Raw genomic sequence first — 21,680 nt, forward strand, 5'->3', positions numbered from 1 at the left:
GCACAGAGCACAATTGGGGATACGAAAGAGCTTTCGCTCACCTATCGGATGGATAGATGGTCAGAGAGGTTTATCGTTGTGCGAAGAGCGAATTTACAATTAGGGTGATTCAAAATTAATCCTATTCTTAACACCTTCCATGAGTTTTCTTTCATGGATTCTATCAAAAAATGATTCGGGGATTTTTTTTTCCAAAACCTTCCAAGGATTTCTTTAAAAACATATTCAGAAACTCCTTGATGACACCCATCAGAAAATCAGAAATTTAAAATTCGTCAGCAAATTCTTCTAGGATCAAAATATTTCAAAGTTTCCTTCAGAAATTCTTCCAGGGATTTCTTAGTAGAAACTTACAAAAAATAATTTAATAATTAATAATAATTAAAACCCAAGACTTTCAGTTATTTCTCACGAAAAATCCAACAAGAAAACTTTCAGTAATGCCTCATAGAATTGCTTCAGATTCATCACCTAAGAATGCTTCAGAAAGTCTTTCATGGTTCCTTAAGCAATTCTTCTGAAGATTGCGTCAAAAATCCTCCAAAGAATGCTTTGAAAATTTCTCTTGGGATTCATAAGGAAATTTGATCAGTGATCACTTCAAAAATTGTTCCACACATTTCTCGGTACCTTTAAAAACCTTTCAGGGATTACTTCAGAAACTTCTGCATTGATAATTCCAGAAATTCCTTCAGAGCAGCTCTCAGAAGTTTTCCAGCGATTCCTTTGGAAATTAGTTATGGAGATTCTGGCTTTCTCTGTCTAGGGAATTCAAACGACAAAATTTGCATTGCCGGACGTTTCAGCCTGGTTTATTTGACCTCTTTCAAGGGTTGTCCATAGTTTTTTTTTTATTTTTAGCATTTGTGCCACAGTTTCTTTGGAGCTTCCTGTATCTAACGTTTGCTTCGTGTAACGTTTTTAAGCAAATTGACACAAAATTTTGGGAGGGACATGGACAGTTCTTCACACTCGTTGATTCATTCTGAACTAGAAATTAGTCCACGGATACATCCAGACATTTCTTAAGACTTTTCTCCTGGAATTCTTTCTGATTTTTTTGGGAATTCTTCAAAGGATTTTTTTTTCAAAAAATCTCTTGCAGGGATTCATTTGGAAATTTTCTCAAAATATTTCTTTGAATATTTGGCTTATATCTTTTCATTCAAAATTTCCTCGAATGGTTTGGGTTATTCTTGACTTAATTCTTTTCAATTGCTTCAATTGCTCCTGTAATACCTCTTTGAATGTCTACCGATTTTTTCTTGAATTGCTTTAACAAAAACTTCTTAAGTTTTCACCAGTTATATCTCCAAACATTTCTTAAAAAAACATTTCCCAAATTATTTTTTCTTTGGATATTCCTCCACGAAATAATTTTGAAAAACCTGCAGTGATTTTTCAGAAGTTCATGCAGTGGTTCCAGAATGAATGGTGTATTCTTTAAGAAAATCTTTAGTTTCTATCCTTCAGATAGCTTTCCATGGATTTCTTTTTTAAATTGATCCATGACCGCTTCTAAAATTTATCCAGAGATTTATTACAGAATATTTTCTGCGAATTTCTATTGGATTTTTTCCGGATTTTTTTTACCAAATCTTCCGTGGACTGCTAAACCAGTTTCCTTCCATGAAATTCTCCTCAAATGATCCCTGGGACTCTTCCAGAATTCCTTCGGACATTTTTTTTCCGCAATCCTTTCAGAAAAGCAAAATTTCTTCCTAAAATGTTATGTATATTTAACTTGCATAAACTCTTTCAGAAATTTTATCCGAAAATCTACCAAGGATGTGGCCAGAAGTTGCTACAAACATTCCTTCAAGAACTTCTCTAAAGTTTTATTCCCAGAAATTTCTTTAAAGCATCTTTTAAGAAAATCTTCCTAAGTTTCCTATTAAAATTGCTCCACGGAAAGTGATTATCATGATGATGAACCTGGACGTGTTAGTGGAAGTGATTATCATTGGATTACTTATGATTGTGAAATTCTTTCAAAAAGTCTCTCAGATAAGAATTCCTTCAGACATTATTACAGGAATTATCCTGGGATTTTTTTTTGAAAGCCTTCTATACTTTTGTATTTTTTTTTCCAGGAACCAGAAATTTGCATTCCTTTAGACAATTCTTCGTTTTTTAGTACGAGTAGTAATAGCAAACTGGTTCTAGCAACGGTTCTCTGCATCATCTCACCTCTTCAAAACTCGTCTGCGTTCTCTCCAACTTCATTGTAATCGATTGTTGTCACCATTCTATTGGCATCCCACGCTGAACAGCTATCTCCACTCTTTGAAATAGTCGCCATTACTTGAATCTGAGTGAAAATCAAAAATTCGATCTTTGTCAGAATTAATCATCACTACGAACATACACGAAAAGAGAGCAAAGAAAAACCGAACCAGCGGCGACCGAGGTTCCTCACCTTTAAAAGATGAGTAGGGGTCCAAGTCGGCCATTGTGGTAGCCATATTTGTATTCCCTGATGTTTCTCGTTAAATGTTAAATCTTTTCAAAGATTGTTAGTCGCCTACAACTCCGAGGTTGTCTATGCATGCAGGCAGACCAAGCAAGTGTTGGGCATGTTTCTTCATGAGGTTCGTGTGAAAAGCCAGATCAGCGAAATAGTATGATCACACAGATGGCAAGAAATTTCGTGATACCGAAATTACATCATGGCATCATATAGAGCCACGTAAGTCAAAATAGTTAGTTCAATACACTGCAACCAAAATGAACAATAATTTATTAGTAAAATAATTCATCTAATTTAACTCGACAGTTCCTAGTGATACGGCCCTGCCCACCAGACGTGTACAAACACTTCTGAATTACACCCGCAAAGTCAAAGTTTGACAAAAAGGATCGTATAAGCTTGACGGCGTTGGCGGAGAAAGCACAAAGATGAACGCTGCTACCGCCGTGCAACAGATCTAAAAACGGAAGGCGACGCAAGGGCACAATGAGGATGAAAAGTAAAACACCTTTTTTGTTTCAGTGGCGTTCTTCATCAGGAGTGTTACGAAAAGTACACTTTGCGCAGTATCTTCTACAATAATTGCAAACAGAAAAACTTTTCAAAATATTTTTTTTTCTGGAAAGTTGAAAATAATCTAGAATCAAATTTTGAGTAAACAGTTTTTGGTACAAACTATTTCAAGATACTTAACAAGATATATAACTTCTATGACATCCATTTCTGCCTTGACTCAATGCAATGATTTATTTAACACGAATTCTGTTCCAATAACATCTAAATTTCTATAAAAAGTAAGCGGTTTTACTGAATCTTTTAAAAATTTTCAACAACCTAGTTGAGCCTAGTTTTCTAAAAAATAATTTATGAATTATAGCCCCTTATAAAGAATATCTGTTTTTTTTATTTTTTTTATCTGTATTAACGAGTTTTTTAGCCCTAGGCTAGTTCATCTCGGGACCCACGCTTTACTTCCCTTCCGAAGGAAGAACTCACATTTTGTGAGTTTGTCGGGAGTGGGATTCGATCCCAGGTCCTCAGCGTGATAGTCAAGTGTTCTAACCATCACACCAGGTCTGCTCCACAGAATATCTGTTGTTATATTAAGGGAAATCGGGTTTTCTTTAATAAATGGCACAATACTTCATGAAAGGATAACTATATTCTGATTTTTTTTTAAACTTACATGTTTTCCAAAATCAAGACTAAAAAATTCTTCACACAAGAACATTTAATTGAACTTTTTGTGACACACTCCTTACACAATTGGCACCCGCATCCGGATTATTTCTATTCGTCGTCGTCGTCGTTGGCGCTTTTACTGTCAGGGAAAAAAGTTTCGCCATTTAGATGAAATTTTTGACAAAGCAGTAGTCTGAAGTTACGATTCTTACGAAGTTTTGCCGCTTCATGTGGGCTCGTTTCGTGGCAGATCCGTGTGCTTTTGTGTCACACTTCTTTCTACGATGCTACTGTGCCTGGTTTGAGTCCAGAGCTTCAATCGAGGAAGAAATTGCTGATCGAGAGTGGGAGCGAGAAGCTGATTGGGGATATTTGTAGGAATTGTACTAAGAAAACCTTTTGAAATTGCAACAGTTTTGAAGAATGGTATTGGACTGGTAGATACTTATCACAAATCTTCTAAAAAAATTACAAGCTTGATTTGTCAAAATATCGTGAAAAAAATGAAATAAACGTGAAAAAAATTGAATTTAAAGATGAAACTGCTTCAAAGTTCTCAATTTTACCTTTTCTTTACGATTGTAACTCGTTTTATTCTTCTTGACGTTTCATCCCAACTGAGATGAAGCCTGCTTTTCAGCCTCCAAATTTTCTATAAGCTTTCTCTGCCATTGACCAGTTCACTTCTTTAAATCGTGTGATAGGCACAAAGACACTCTATGCCCAAGGAAGTCAAGGGTATTTCCTTTACGAAAAGTTCCTGGACCAACCGGGAACCGAATCTGTCATGCTGAATACTCATGCGAGTATATGTTCGCTGTAATCCTGAAATTTTAATTAAATTGCCTGTCCGATCAGTTTGCTGAATAATTGTTTTACTTCGAAGTGCTCAAACAGAGAAGCAAATGGCAGGAAAAACCGTATAAAATGGTCTAGTGTTGACACACGGTGCGCGATTGATTGTATGCCACACGGCTTCAAAGGAACCCGGTGCTGTGGAATTCAACTTCTATTTTTACATTTTGTTCAATTTTTCATCATTGGGCGTGGGCAATGTATTTACAATTGCAGCTGGGTATCTGTCCACGGTGTTTTTTCTGCATTTGAATTTACTAGGTAATACACTACCTGGATGAGAAAAAAAAACTCTCTTGAACATTCATAACAGCTAAAGTTAGCTGTTCCATTTCAATTCTATGTTTCTTTATATTCCGCCTGACTTGACTGTTTATTCTATTCTCTCTTTTAACTATTTCCTCTCTTTTCTATCTTGTGTTCTATCTTTGTTATATTTTTTCCATCGGTTTTATCTGTACTGTCTGTTTACTCTAATCCCTCCATTGGTTCTCTTTGTCCCAATTATTTTATCTTTTCTGATTTGTAGGTTTACTCTGTTTTATTATTATCTGTCAATTTACTCCGTTTCATCTATTTACTCTGTTGTTTAGGTTCTATCCTCTCTGTCTGTTCTGTCTGTTTATTTTGTTCTGTCTATCTGTTCTATTCTGTTATCTGTTCTGTCTGTTCTGTCTGTACTGTCCATACTGGCTGTACTGTCTGTACTGTCTGTTCTGTCTGTTCTGTCTGTTCTGTCTGTTCTGTCTGTTCTGTCTGTTCTGTCTGTTCTGTCTGTTCTGTCTGTTCTGTCTGTTCTGTCTGTTTTGTCTGTTCTGTCTGTTCTGTCTGTTCTGTCTGTTCTGTCTGTTCTGTCTGTTCTGTCTGTTCTGTCTGTTCTGTCTGTTCTGTCTGTTCTGTCTGTTCTGTCTGTTCTGTCTGTTCTGTCTGTTCTGTCTGTTCTGTCTGTTCTGTCTGTTCTGTCTGTTCTGTCTGTTTTGTCTGTTCTGTCTGTTCTGTCTGTTCTGTCTGTTCTGTCTGTTCTGTCTGTTCTGTCTGTTCTGTCTGTTCTGTCTGTTCTGTCTGTTCTGTCTGTTCTGTCTGTTCTGTCTGTTCTGTCTGTTCTGTCTGTTTTGTCTGTTCTGTCTGTTCTGTCTGTTCTGTCTGTTCTGTCTGTTCTGTCTGTTCTGTCTGTTCTGTCTGTTCTGTCTGTTCTGTCTGTTCTGTCTGTTCTGTCTGTTCTGTCTGTTCTGTCTGTTCTGTCTGTTCTGTCTGTTCTGTCTGTTCTGTCTGTTCTGTCTGTCATTCTCACGCTTCTTCTTTCTAGTCTGTCCTTCAATCCCTTTTATCTGTTTACTAGCTGTCCCGGCAAACTTTGTCTTGCCCGGTTGTGGTGGTTTGACAACTGTTGATGTCATTTCAGCACCGCACTCTAGATTGGTTTTATTTCGATCGTGTTGAATTTCTTCCCAACTCATCAGTAATCAGTGATTTCACAATTTTCGTACTTTTTTACTAGATTTTCTTAACTTTTTCTACTTATTAACACAGCCACCATGAATACGAATCAAACCATGCAAGTGTCATCCTGATCGGTCCACCCGTTCGTGAGTTTTGTTGCCTCAAAGGGATTTAAAACTCATTTTTATATATATAGATTCAATTCCGTTTCTTTAAACTGTTCTGCTATTTTGTATGTCTTTTTCTATTCTGTGAGATCCTTTTTTGGTTTGATGTTCCGTATATTTCCTACTTTTTCTGTTTAGGTTTTGTCTCTATTTCATACCAACTTTTCATGTTGTATTCAAAATGCTTTCCCGGAAACCATATGCACCACCAAATTCTATGTTACTTTCGATGTTTACTCTACTGCAACATCGTTTACCGGGAATGAATCAAATAACGAAAAATTGTGGAATTGTTGATTTCCCCACAGACTATTGATTCGTTTTTCCTCAAAGTTGAACCTTTTTCACGCACTGCATCAATCAGAATAAAATTACAATATTAGACCTCTCCATATGAAGGCCAATCGATAGCCCGGCCACCGGATGGACAGATGATGGAATCAACCAAAAATCAGAGCTACTGGTCTGAGAAAGGGGTTTTTGGGTCCGCAATGGAGGCCATCGAAATCATGATTTCCCCGACACCCAATGAATAATTGATGGACCGGAAACAAATCTCGGTCCTCGGACCCTCGGATATTTTGAATGCCGGTGCTATTTCTGGCCCAAAATAAAATTGCCAACGATCCAAAGCCGGGATGTGTTTTTACATGGCAGGCAAACATGGACTCACATGGTTTCACTTGAAAGAAGCTCGGCTTAGGAAGTTTACCGGCCGCTCCGCACAAAATCACCTGATTATGCTAACGAGGGAGTTTCCGTCTGAGCTGTGTGTGATGGGTTTGAGCGGTCGGTCATGGTTGGAAATAGAGCCATCTGGCATGAGGTAAAATCAAAGTTGGACGAAAGGTTAATGCTGCACTAACACAACACTGAGAATTGTGTACCATGCTGAAGTGAGAATACTTTTTCTAATGGAAGTGTTCTGATCGTAGACCTTTTATCAAAGGCTAAAAAATCCTTTAGAAGATTTCCAAATTTTCCGTTACACCTAGAATTGTAGATGCTTTTATTACAATCTCAAATATATCTAAGTAAAACGCTAAGAATTCCTCGTACATTACTTATAACCGTTTGTAAAGACAGCCTACGCATCTCGCTTATGTTGAGATAAAGTCTTGGTGTCTAGTTTTTTTTTTTAACTTTTTATTTTACCACTGGTTTTTCCTTTCTTTGTTTCAAACAATTGATTTGTTTGCTTATTAAACTTGAAAAATGGTAAACCCTTTTCACAGCATCCGAGTCATTCTGTCGTATCCTTTCAATAAAAAGCAAAACTTCTTCCATAACTCTTCAAATCCTTCTTTCACAATAAACTCCAACGCCCGACTCTAAAAAAATGTCACCATAAACGGGATATTTCGTCCCGCTGAGCCAAGCTCGTAAGAAAAGCAAAGCGAACCGTGCATTCTTCCATCATCGGATATTGAATATTTTATACACCTGAATGAGGCCAAAGGATGAAAAAGAGAAAAAAAACTCCGACTCAAACAACATAGTGGCGATCTCCCACCTCGCTCGAGCTGGAGATGGGCGCCCTGACGGCGTTGGCTTTATGAAGAGGACGTCGGAATTTCTCCCAACAGACCTCCCATCACCCGCACACACAGTGATATCGGATGAATGAGAATGGCGTGGAACGTGCCAACCCAACGCCAACTCCGGGGCGGCTCCGAATCCCTGGGGATTATGAAAAATGAAATATTTTGAAATTTCTTACGCCCGAAGATAACACGGAATTTTACTTCCATCGGATTTATTTTGCGCTTCCTCTCATCTGGTGTTGGATGAGGATGGTGACGATGACGTTGGCGGCGGAGGAGGCGATTGAAAGCGACGAATACCTATCCGCTGCCACCCCGACGACGGTGGTTGATGGTGTCAATTCAACTGTTTTTTTTTCTGGTACGAATGATGGGAGGGTTGGATTTGGGGAATGTCATTCGTGTGGATATATTGCTTTTTTTTTCTAAAGATGGGGTGGGCAAGATTGTCGCAATCGTTGCCTCATCACTTTTACAATACTCATATGGGAGCGAATGCTATTACAACTTGATTTATTTAAACTTTGCGATAAGTAGTTAGAATTATTCTAACCCCCTTTTCTCAAATTATGAATTGCTTTTAGGAAATTAACAAGAATGCCTCCTATTTTTTTTAGAAAATTTACCAGAAATACATTCAAGGATGCTGCCAGAAATTCCTTCTTTGGTGTTTCCTTTAGGGTTTGTCGCAATAATTCTGGAATGTTAACATAAAGAAGATTCTTGCAGGATTCGAATGTTTTTAAAAACAATTTATCTAAAGATTACACTTATTGTCCCTTCAGAATGCACCCTTGTTCTTCCAAGAAATATCACTGAAACTTCTACAGGAATTTCTGTAGTCGTTTCTCAAGGTGTTGTTGCCAACACTGCCTGGCATTATGTCACATCAACCAACTGATCTGTGTCAGCCTGGTAAAATTATAGCATTCAAGTTTATCGTCATCAAAAGAGACATATTAATAAAAAGTAGGAAAGAACGCGAAGGTTCAGTGGCATTCTTCGTTTATCTTCACGATTTAGAATGTAGGAGGAGATTAAATTGTAGTTACTATCAAAGTTAAACTTAAAGTTAGTACCGTAAAACGGGGTAACTTTGATAGTTTTTCAGCGAAATTTCTTAATATTTTTCCATGTAACAGTATTCCCCCTGGTTTTATATTTTTAAAACAAGTACTGGGGTATCAGTTATCAATTGCAATTGAAAGATTCGTCAATCTTAAAAATTTTGGATGACTTTTAGTTTTCCATATGGGCGAGAATCAAATTTTCATTTTGGGGTAACTTTGATAGTACCCTGAAAAACACATCAAATCTTGAAAAATCATTACAGATTGAAGTCTTCGGAGTATGAACATGATGAGAGAAGCCTTGTGGAATATACCGGATAGATTTTTCATATCAAAACATTGATTTTCTACTAAATTCTACGTATAAAAATAAATTTGCGAAGTACTGAGTGAAAAACACAGTGAATTTAGCTATCAAAAATCATTATCTTTGTAAAAGTAAATGTTCAACGGTGCATCAACATATGATTTTATGCTATTCATGATGAGTTTTCTTTTCATGGGTAGTTTTTGAATGTTTTATTAACAAATTTTGAACTACACAGATTTATCTACATGAAGTTACAAGGGTATTGCATACTTTTAGGCGTTTATCGATGTATGGGGATTTTTGTCTCAATTTACTAAGTTACTTCCATTTCGTAAAAACACACTTCGTTAAGAGATTCAAGGCCAGATTTGGATTCTACTACGATTAATCTATCGAGAATAAGAGTCCATTCATTGAAAAAATAGTCGAAACGAAGTCGTATAGCAGATTGTTTGAAGGGGTTGACAAATGACAAAAATATCAACAATTTTTAAATTTTGTCCAAAAAGTTGTATATAAACTAGGTTTTAATGAAAATACGTCTAAGATGAACTTTCATATGTATAGTATTGATCTACGTTTGCCTTTTTCTTAACTGGTTGAAGGAATCATAGTTATATGATAAATTATACAATGCCTGTCGCACTATCAAAGTTACCCGCATTATCAAAGATACCCCGTTTTACGGTACTTATAATAAATTCTACCTAAACTAAAACTAATATATCACAGTAAGTTATCACAGTTATTCCCCTCAATCTAATTGAAATCCAACCTTAAATTATACTACAGTCATACCGAAAAAATGAACACTGAGGCAATGGACAAAACAAATTTCTTGTATGTACATTTGTAGAAACCAGGTGAAATGTTATAAAAATCATGTTTACAGCTTTTAGCTGCTTCTCACCCAAGCTACGGAGATTGTGACCTGATCATTAGGCATCGGAGAAGATCCCCTCTCTTTGTTCTCACAACACAAGGAATTTATCAGAATGTTGTCTTAAGACTAACTCAAGGGATTCCTCGGAACATCACTTCGAAATTCTTCTTGGGATTTCTTAAGGAGAAGCTTCAGAGAACACAAACATGGCTACCACAATGGCCGACTTCGTCCCCTACTCACGTTTTCAAGAGCACCAATCCTGAAAATTCGTAAACAAATGCTCTCGATTTGGAAAAGCTGCCTCTTTTTGAAAGTGAGCAAAGCCAAGATAAACAAGTGCGGCTTGGTTCGATGCTTCATTCGTCAGATTTGTGCCTCTACAGTTTGTATGGAAACTTACAGTGGGATTTCTCGATGTTTCACCTTAAGGGATTCCATGGAACATTGCTCCAGGGATTACTACATGAATTCATGCATGTATTCCCTCAAACATTTCTGAAAAAGTTCCTCAGGAATATTGTCAGAAATATTCCTGTTGCGTATCTAGATATGGTAATCTAGAGATAATGATCTAGACTATAAACTGACCGGTAAATCATTTCCGCCTTGAGATCTATATTAGACCCAATCAGGCAACCCTAGTGAAATCGTATAAATAGGGAGCCTCGGCATTGTGAAGGCCTTTTTTATCTATTGCTCTTCGAGCGAACAACATTGTCAGTATTGTATAGCGTCTAAGAATAAAAACGTTAAAACCAATACCGCATGTGCAAGTGAGTCCCAACCTCCGAGATCCCCCAACACAATAAAAATTCCCAGGAATTTTTCTTTGGGATCTCTAAGAAAATTCATCTATGAATTTTGCCGGGAATTCTTCCAAACATTTCTTGAAAAGATACAATGGAGATGTTTTTCACAAAGATTCGGAAATTCCTCGAAGATTTTCATTAAGAAATTCAGAATTTTTGTCCATATGTTCTTTTTCGTAAATTATTGCTTGAATTTCTCCAGAGCTTTCTAAAGACATAACTCCATTTGTTCAGGAATTCTCTCAAACTTTTATCTGAAAAATCATCTGGAAATTCTCAGAATAGTCTTCTGAAAGTTCCTCCAGGGGTTTCTCCAATAGTTCCTTCAGATATTCCTTCAAACATTGCATTGCTTTAGATATATTTAGACCAACCTTCAGGGGTTTTTTTTTATTTTTTTTGTCCAAAGATTCTCTCAACAAATGATATACACTACCCGTCATAAGTACGGACTCACAAAAAGTATTGCAACAATATTGCATCACCCTGACTCACCTCGATATCTCCAAAACCTGAGAGCTTACAAAGATGCTGTCTTCAGGAAGGTTATTCAGAAGACCAAAAGCAACAACTTTTCTGAAGGCGGCATTTTTGTAGGCGTTCTGGTTTTAGAGATATCGAGGTGAGTCAGGGTGATGCAATATTGTTGCAATACTTTTTGTGAGTCCGTACTTATGACGGGTAGTGTAGATATTACTCCAGAATCTATTTATTAGCATTTTTCAAGGATTTCTTCTAAATTTTTTTCATGAATCTATGAAGGGAGTTTTCGAGTTCTTCGAGGTATTGGGTATTTAAACAATTTCTTCAAACATTTTTGCCTTTCTCGTACACCAAGGTGTACCGAAAGGCTATATGTTCACTCCAAAAACGAAATTTTTTTAGAGCCCTCGGAGGGGTCAAGTCTTATATACCAATCGACTCAGTTCGACGAGTTGAGATGATGTCTGTGTGTGTGTATGTGTGTGTGTGTGTATGTATGTGTGTGCGTATGTGCGTGTGTGTGTGTGTGTGTGTGTACAAAAAGGTCACCTCATTTTTAGATAGTAAATATCAACCGATTTCAACGACCGATGGTTCATTCGACGCGGCATATAGTCCCATTGTTTCCTATTGAAAATGGTTCAGATCGGTCCAGCCGTTCCGGAGTTATGGCCATTTAGGTGTTCCGGACCGGTACCCCAGGAAGGGGCCAGATATAAAAACGCTATAAACCCATGCATGCGACACATCAAACCACGGCATTTTGAATAACCTGATGAACGGTAAGCAGGAAAATAGTCTCAGACCATATCTGAACCGGTAGTGTTCCGGAACCGGTTCCGGGTGTTCCGCCGGAAGTGGCCAAATATGAAAGTGAATTAAACCCATGCATGCAACACATCAAACAGTGGCTTTTTTGATAACTTGATGAACAGTAGGCAGGAAAACATTGTCAGACCATATCTGAACCGGTAGTGTTCCGGAACCGGTTCCTGGTGTTCCACCGGAAGTGGCCAAATATGAAAGTGAACCAAACCCATGCATGCGACACATCAAACAGCGGCTTTTTTGATAACCTGATGAACAGTAGGCAGGAAAACATTCTCAGACCATATTTGAACCGGTAGTGTTACAGAACCCGTTCCAAATGTCCTTCCGGAAGTAGCCGAGTATAAAAGTTAAACAAACCCTCACATGCGACGCATCAAATCGCGGCTCTTCAGGCAACCTGATAAATCTTTAGCAAGAAAATAGTTTCATACCATATTTGGATCAACCGATACTGTTCCGGAACCGGTTCCAGGTGTCCCGCCGGATGTGGTCAAATGTGGAAGAGAACCAAACTCATGCCTGCGGCACATTAAACAGCTGATATTTTAATTATTTGATGAACGATTAGCAAGAAAATAAGCTCAGTCCATAACTAAGATCTCTTCAAAGACTACTGATAGTGTTCCGGATCCGATCTAGGGTGACCCGCCGGAAGTGGCCAAATGCCAAAAGGCACCAAACACATGCATGTGACACATCAGATAGCGGCTTTTCAGATAACTTGATGAACGGTCAGCAAGAAAATAGGCTCAGACCACATTAGACAATATCGGTAGTGTTCCAGAACCGTTTCAATTGTTACGCCAGAAGTGGTAAATTGCACAAATGAACCAAACCCTTCCATTAGACGCATCAATTCATGGCTTTTTAGGAAGCCTGATGAACAGTTAGCAAGAAACTAGTTTCAAACCATATAAGGTATAATCAGTATTGTCCCGGAATCGGTTCCAAGTGTCCCGCTGAAAGTGGTTAAATGAAAAAGTGATCCTAACCCATGCATGCTATACAACAAATCGTGACTTTTTAGATAACCCCATAAACGGTTAGCAAAAAAATTGGCTCAGACCGCATTCAAAACTACCGATAGTGTTCAGGATTGGGTTTCCCGGGTATCCTACCGAATGTGGCCAAATACAAAAGTGAACCAAACCCATGCATGCGACACATCAAACCGCGTTTTTTTTTAAATAATGGAGCGTCCATAAATTACGTCACACAAATTTTGACAATTTTCAACCCCCCTTGTCAACCCCCCTATGTCACACTTTGTATGAGGCCTATAAAATTTTAGTATGGGTCGTCACACTTTGCCGAACACCCCCTCCCCCCTCAAAGCGTGACGTAATTTATGGACGTTCCCTAACCTGAGGAACGATTAGCAAGAAAATAGGCTCAGACCATATTGGAGGCTACCGATAGTGATGCAGAACCAGCATTGGGTGCTTCACAGGAACTATAAAGGTGAACAAAGTCAATGCAAGCGATAAATATGTGTAAGAGAACAACATCTTGACTAAACTAAGACCACATATATACAGACGTCTCACTCTACTCACTAGCCATCGTGCTTGTTTCAACGGTTGAATCAAATATAAATCAAGCCTAACTTTACCAAACACCGTATGTAACATAGAGTAATGCGGGGCAAAAGTTCGCACCTAACAGTCTTTATCAAATAACTATTAAGGGCGGACGGGACGGTCGGGGAAATATCCGCCATTGCTCTGTTGCTACTAAGATGGTAATCTCAGATTCTACTTCATATTTTGCAACAAAAACCTATCACTGTGTATGCTCACTTGCAGTGCATATGCTGATTGTTTTTCAGCATCTTCAGTGCGATAGAACTCGAGATTACCATCTTCAAAATCGCGAGGCAAATTGTTAGAAAGAGAGGCAAGATAGGAAAAATAACACGGCGTCCCGTTTCACCTTAAACAAAAAGAAAATAATATCGTTGTTTCTCGTTAAACGAATCCCTGTCATGTTACCTTCGAAACGTAGTACTAGATTTTTTCACGTTCTTTTGGTAGTTTTAGTAATAATAATTTTAATTCAAGTACTCAAATGCGAACTTTTGCCCCATAGTTCGAAGTTCATTAATTTCATGTAAATTCATGTTCACCATTTCACTCTATGCACGAAATGTGTTTCTTTCAATTCATGACATTACATGCCAATTGGAACACGGCCTGGTACTTAGCTTTAGTATACAGTGTATTTTATGAACACTTCCAAAACTTATAACAAAAAGCGTTACTGAAGTTGTCAAATTACATTGTGAAGTAATTACAGTTGTAAGTGTTACACAAAATACTTGAAAAAAAAAAAACAAATATGCTGCACAAATTTTGAACGGGACTGTAATTTTAATCTAACCTTCGTCAGTATGGTGATAAATTATAAGTATGAATTTACAAACGAAGCCATGAAAACCCCAAAAAAAAGTAGAACAACATAATTATCCCAAAAACTTTCAAAGGTTGACATGAATATAGCGAAAAAATGTTCCAAAATGTTTTTCAGCTTTTTCATTTTTAAAAGGCGAACACACTGATAGCCTTATAATCGATTTTCTTCCAAAAATAAGTTCAAATCCTTTTTCAGAACGATTTAAAGAATGCGGTCTACTACACAAATTATACATAATATTAGTTTCTATACGAAATCGTCATTGCTTCAAATGTTTTGTAACTATATTGATGCTCTAGATTCAGAAATATAGTGTGAACTTTTGCCTCACAGCTACTGCGAACTTTTGCCACACTTTCGAGGATTTAAAAATGTTCATTCCTACAAGAAACACTAGAATCTTTTTGTTTATTCAAGTGCATTTCTCGAATTACTATGGAATGACGATTCTCCGACATCAAGAGATTTAGTAAATCTTCTTTCGATCATTACAAATTCTTATAACAAAAGGTCCAAAAATTACATCAAAACAGCTAGAAACACATTTGTTTACATAACTCTGCCACTACATAACAAAATCGTTCCAGTTTTTATTGACGAGTATCTGGCCTGACAATGTGTCGAATCCATACAAGTTTGCCTGGGTTTTAACTCGTGCGCAGAGAAAGACCCACTTCGAACTTTTGCCCTGTGCGAACTTTTGCCCCGCATTACTCTATGTAAACAAAATAAAAAAGATTTTCACATGAGGCGGTGAATTTCGTTAAAGATTACTTGTATCACTCATCTTTAGAGATGATTTGTGAAAAAATGCCCGGATTTTTCATGTTTCTGAAATGCTCAATGTATTAGTTGCAATGGGAACAGCGAACTTCCCCTTCGATCGTCTTCGTTCGTGGATTTTGTTAGATACGGTGTTTGGTAAAGTTAGGGTAAATCGGGGTAATTTGGCCACCTTAAGCAAAAGTTGATTGAAGATGCGGAGAACAACGTTTAATCTCTCGTACATCGTATGGTCAGAATGTTTCTGATAATACTATACTAGTTGCATAAAAATATCATAGTCTAATCGTGTTTAAATTCCAAAAAATGATTTTTGAAAAAACTGTTGTTTTTGGGTCGATTTTGAACCGTCGGGTTAATATGAGCACCCTATTTTCAATAATGAATTTATATCGCCTAATGCAATACAAACTTAATATGCTTTGCTTGAAGTTGAATCATATAGTATCGACTTAAAGTATACAGAAAACAAACAAATTTGAAAGTTATTTAAGGTATTTAAACAAGAGAAGTCTTATAAGATGTTTTTGTTCAGCCCTCGTCGGGGTAATTTGGCCAACAATTTTAAATTTTATTTTTCTTATTTACTATGAGACTAAATTACTTCGTTCTAATGTTTCGATCGCTTCAATATCAGGCCAGTATTGGAGCTCCTAGGTGGATTTTCAAAACATACTAGATTTTAGGTGATTTTCCAGTGGTGCTCAAAGTGCCCCATTGGCCAAATTACCCCGACTACCCCTATGCGTGAAATCGTTTTTGCTCGATTGACGTTCCCTCACTACCACCATCAAGCCAGCAGCGGGTTGTGAAATGCAACCTGATTAGCATTTGGCGATTATTTTTTCGTGACGATGAATATAACAGCAATATGTTCCAGGTCTCCAGTTAGCCTAGTGGTTAAGGCTATGGATCGCCAATCCGGAGACGGTGGGTTTGATTCCCGTTCCGGTCGGGAAAATTTTCTCGACTCCCTGGGCATTGTGTATCATTGTACTTGCCTCACAATATACAAATTCATGCAATGGCAGGCAAAGAAAGCCCTTCAATTAATAACTGTGGAAGTGCTCAAAGAACACTAAGTTGAAGCGAGGCAGGCCAAGTCCCAGTGCGGACGTCGAGCCATAAAGAAGAAGAAGAAGATGTTCCAAATGATATGTCTGTTTGTCTGTACTAAAGCAATCTTAACAAATCACACCATTTCAGATTCCTGAGGTGTAAAAATATACAGTAGGATGGATCAACATTATATGAGAAAATGAAAATTATCGCATCAACCTCGGACAAAGTGTTTTTCAATCCTCTTTTGCGTCTAAAACTATTAAGAACTTTTTTATGGTTTTATTGCTTGTATTTTTTGTCAAATATTATATGAATCTTGTAACCTATGATAATAAAATATAGCCTAAAGTGTGAAGAAAAAACTTTGTCGAAGACCGTAAAGTCATCTGTGATTGTGAAAAAAGTTATATCCTAGCTTGTAATTATCGTCTTGATGTTTATCGGCCTTCAGTGATAGTGAAGGTGCTCATGCAGTCAACTGAAAATTCTGATATTTTTCAGCTCTGTCTATACGTTTAACATAACGTCGGAATATGTTCCATTAATAAGTTTCCCAATTTTATTAAAATTATTGCTTTACTAAATAAAGTATTCTCAGGATTTAGGAACAGTTCGGATAACGTCGACGGAAAGATCATGCTTCGGAATGATGGCCCATGCACAGACATTTTCTAAACAAAGCAATAGTGGAAGATTCCATAAACAGGGACCGAATTGTAGACCACCCGATAGGTAGTAGATTGTCCACATCACGACGGTTTCAAACCGAACAGACTCAATATATACCAAAACTTCCGTATGACATTCTTGAGTTTAGCAAAGCCAACTTGACAAGGAAACCTTGACCGATTGAACCCCTGAAAAAGCCCCATACGGACCTAAATGTCGGAAAAAATCATAAACTAGTGTTTTCGATTTCTCCAAAAGACTGCAAAGCCAACATTCTGAAGCAAAACTATCCCAGTCGTATCCCGACCAAGGAAAGATCATGAGTACATGTTCGACGAGAAAGGCACTATCACCACTAGGTGGATTAATCTGGGTTTTTTTTTAATTTTTTCAGTGTTTCTCTAAAGAAGTCCTTCAAAAAATCCTTTCTGAAATTATACATGAAAATTGTCTGAGAATTTCTAAAGAGCTATCTCCAGCAAGTCTTCCAATGATTTCTTCCGAATATCTTCCAGTGATGCTTCATAAATTTCCTTTAAATTCATCCATTAACTTTGCCTGCGATGTCTGCATACTTATTAAGATATTCCTTCAAAAATTCATCAACTGATTTTTCAGCAATTTCTCTAAAAATTTCTTAAGCATGCTTTCCTTGCAGAGTTCCTCCAGAAATTTCTCAAGACTTTTTTCAGAGAAGGATACTTTTTATATGAAGATTCCTCAAGGTGTTTTTTTTTTATTTTCGTTTAAGGTATTACCTTATTCAGGAATCGATCAAGAAATATTTTCTAGAAATTCTTCTGTCTAGGAAACCCTCCAAAAAAAATCAAGAATATCTTCTCGAAATTACACATACATACAAAGGTATCTCCAGAAGTTTTATTAATGGATTTCTCTAAACAATTCTCTAGGGATTCCTCTTAAATGAATTCAGGGTTTAACTAACCCTTCAGGACGCGCGCCGTTGTTGAAAATAAAACATTTCCCATAAACCTCGCTCATCGTATACATCGCAAGGGCCGTGTTGTTTAAGTATTGAACAGGCGTACGTCCTGAACGATTAAATAATTCTTCAGTAGTATTTGTAAAATTTCTGGAAGAACTTCTGAAGAATCCCAGGAGGAACATCCAAACACATTCTACAGGGATCGTTAAAGACACCCCAGCAAATATTACTGATGGAACCAAAAGAGCAATTTCTAAAAAAAATCCATTTAGGAATTTCTGCAGATACCACTGGAGTAATCTCTCAAAGAATTCTTGGAGAAGTCCTGGGGAGAATTTCTGAAGCAAACCTTGCAGCATTTGTGAAGAAATGTTTTGAATAATTTCTGAAAAACCCCTTTAAATGATGAAATTCTTGAAAAAAATCATAAAATTTTGATGAATTATATAAAGGAAAGAAAACCTGAAGGAAATCTTCAGAGTTTCTTCAGGAATCCAGAAATCTGAGGATACACATTCGACTGAATCTCTGAAAAGAATATCCGAGGAAATGTCAGGGATGTTCCTGAAGGAAGCCTGGGAGAAGTTTCTTGCGAATTTCCTGGAGAAATAACTCGAGAAGCTTTTCGGAAACCCTTGGTGGAATCCCGAGGTTTGTAGGAAAATACCTTCCTTTAAATATTTCTAAAGGCATTTCCGTAGAAATTCCTGGGCAATGTTTTTGAATACATTTCTTAAATAGTCCGTTGAGGAATTATAGAAGTTATCTGTTGAGCAGAAGTAGAAAATCTTGAAGGAATATCTGTTTAAACTCCTGCAGCAATCTCTGCCTGAATTACTATTAGTGATCTCTTAAGATTTCCCAAGAAATATTATTCATGGAACTGTAAGAGCAATTTAAAAAACCCAGATTAATCCACCTAGTGGTGATAGTGCCTTTCTCGTCGAACATGTACTCATGATCTTTCCTTGGCCGGGATAGTTTTGCTTCAGAATTTTGGCTTTGCAGTCTTTTGGAGAAATCGAAAACACTATAGTTTATGATTTTTTCCGACGTTTCGGTTCGTATGGGGCTTTTTCAGGGGTTCAATCGGTCAAGGTTTCCTTGTCAAGGTGGCTTTGCTAAACTCAAAAATTTCATACGGAAGTTTTGGTATACATTGAGTCCGTTCGGTTTGAATCCGTCGTGATGCGGACAATCTACTACCTATCGGGTGGTCTAGAATTCGGTTCCTGTTTTTAGAATCTTCCACTATTACTTTGTATAGAAAATTTCTGTGCATTGGTCACCATTCCGAAGCATGATCTTTCCATCGACGTTATCCGAACTGTTCCTGAATCCTGAGAATATTTTATTATTACATAAACACAAAGGTAAGTGATACAATATTTATAAATATATAATATTTAATAATATTTATTCAGAATTTTTATTACTAGAACTACAAAAGCAACGTGAAAAAGTCTAGTAATACGTTTCGAAGGTAACATGATAGGGATTCGTTTAACGAGAAACAACGATATTATTTTCTTTTTGTTTAATAGTTATTTGATATATACTGTTAGGTGTGAACTTTTGCCCCGCATTACTCTATGTTACATACGGTGTTTGGTGAAGTTAGGCTAGATCTATATTTGATTCAACCGTTGAAACAAGCACGACGGGTAGTGAGTAGAGTGAGACGTATGTATATATGTGGCCTTAGTTCAGTCAAGATTTTGTTCTCTTCCTAATATTTATCGCTTGCATTGACATTGTTCACTTTTGTAGTTCCTGTTCCACCCAATTCTGGTTCTGCATCACTATCGGTAGCCTCCAATGTGGTCTGAGCCTATTTTCTTGCTAATCGTTCCTCAGGTTATTGAAAAAAACGCGGTTTGATGTGTCGCATGCATAGGTTTGGTTCGCTTTGTATTCGGCCACATTCGGTAGAATACACGAGAAACCCAATCCTGAATACTACTGGTAGTTTTGAATGCGGTCTGAGCCAATTTTCATGCTAACCGTTTTTCGGGTTATCTAAAAAGTCTCGATTTGATGTATAGCATGTATGGGTTAGGATCACTTTTTCATTTGGCCACTTCCGGTGGGACACCCGGAACCGATTCCGGGACAATACCGATTATCCCTTATATGGTTTGAAACTAGTTTCTTGCTACACACTTATTTCTGAATTGCCTGTTCGGTACTTTTTTAACGAGATTATAACAGCAGTACGATCTCGGTAGTTTCGGTAATCGATTTTACTGAGGCTCAGTAAAACAACTGTCAAAATCGTATGAAAAAGGTAAACAATGTATTTTTGCTGAACGAGTTCGGTGCTCAGCAGTTTTAATCTCGTTAAAAAATTACCGAACTCGGTAATCAAAATTAAGTGTGTAACTGTCCATCAGGTTTCCTAAAAATCCATGAGTTGATGCGTCTAATGGATGGGTTTTGTTCATTTTTGTACTTGACCACTTCCGGCGTAACAACTGTAACGGTTCTGGAACACTACCGATATTGTCTAATGTGGTCTGAGCCTATTTTCTTGTTAACCGTTCATCAAATTATCTGAAAAGCAGCTATCTGATGGGTTTGGTTCCTTTTGGCATTTGGCCACTTCCAACGGGACACCCTAGATCGGTTCCGGATCACTATCGGTAGTCTTTAAAAAGATCTTAGATGTGGTCTGAGCTTATTTTTTTGCTAATCGTTCATCAAGTAATTCAAATAGCCGCTTTTTAATGTGCCGCAGGCATGGGGTTGGTTCTCTTTCACATTTGACTACATCCGGCGGAACACCCGGAACCGGTTCCGGAACACTATCGGTTGATCCAAATAAGGTCTGAAACTATTTTCTTGCTAAAGGTTTATCAGGTTGCCGCGATTTGATGCGTCGCATGTGAGGGTTTGTTTAACGACGGGTCTTGAAATAACGCGGTTTTTTTTACGCGGTTTTTTTTACGCGGGACCATTACCGTCATATATCATATATAAGTCATAGTTTGATTCTTCCCGGACATGTATCAATGAAATGGAATGTCGTAATAGGCTGAAATTTTGACTAGTTATTTATCAAAGTTACTTCTCAGATCTGTGAAAATTTCAGCGGTGCACAAAATTTCATTTCAAAGATATTGTATTTCAAAAGTGTTTATGATGATTTATAAAACTCGTGTCAAACCTTCAAAAATGAATAAAATTCAAACTCATTTCAAAAAGTTTCTAGGGGTGCCCCAACAGATTTGAAAATGCCATTTTTCTACATTTTCCATGTGCTTTTATGCCCTACTAATGGGGTCTCTGATCACGGCAAAAGTTTTTTTTTTGTCGAACAGTGTAATGGTAAAGAGTCGTTAATAAAAAGTAATAATAATTATTATATTTATTATATTTATTATAATAATGGGTGTAGAATAAAATGTTATGTTTTTCACGATTATTGCTTTACAGTTTTGAATTTTCAGTTAACAGGCATTACTTTGGAAATTCTTCTGAATATTTATTCAGAATTTTCTCTAGGCTTTCGTTTGGAGAATCTTTTGGAGATTCCTTTGAAAAATCTTCCAAAAATGTCTTCAGAATTTATTTCTAAAAAATCTTTTGGAAATTTGTTCGAGTATTCGGTCAAAAATGCTCTCACGGATTCTTGAAAAAAAATCTTCCATGGATTCATTAGAATATTTTCTTTGGGGATTTGTTTAGAAATTCCTCCTCATCTACAAATTGCCCAAAAGATTCTTTCAAAGCATCCTGCATGATTTACTCCTGATATTCCT

Source organism: Aedes albopictus, chromosome 2, assembly GCF_035046485.1.
Source record: "Aedes albopictus strain Foshan chromosome 2, AalbF5, whole genome shotgun sequence".
In the NCBI taxonomy this organism is placed as follows: Eukaryota; Metazoa; Arthropoda; class Insecta; order Diptera; family Culicidae; genus Aedes; species Aedes albopictus.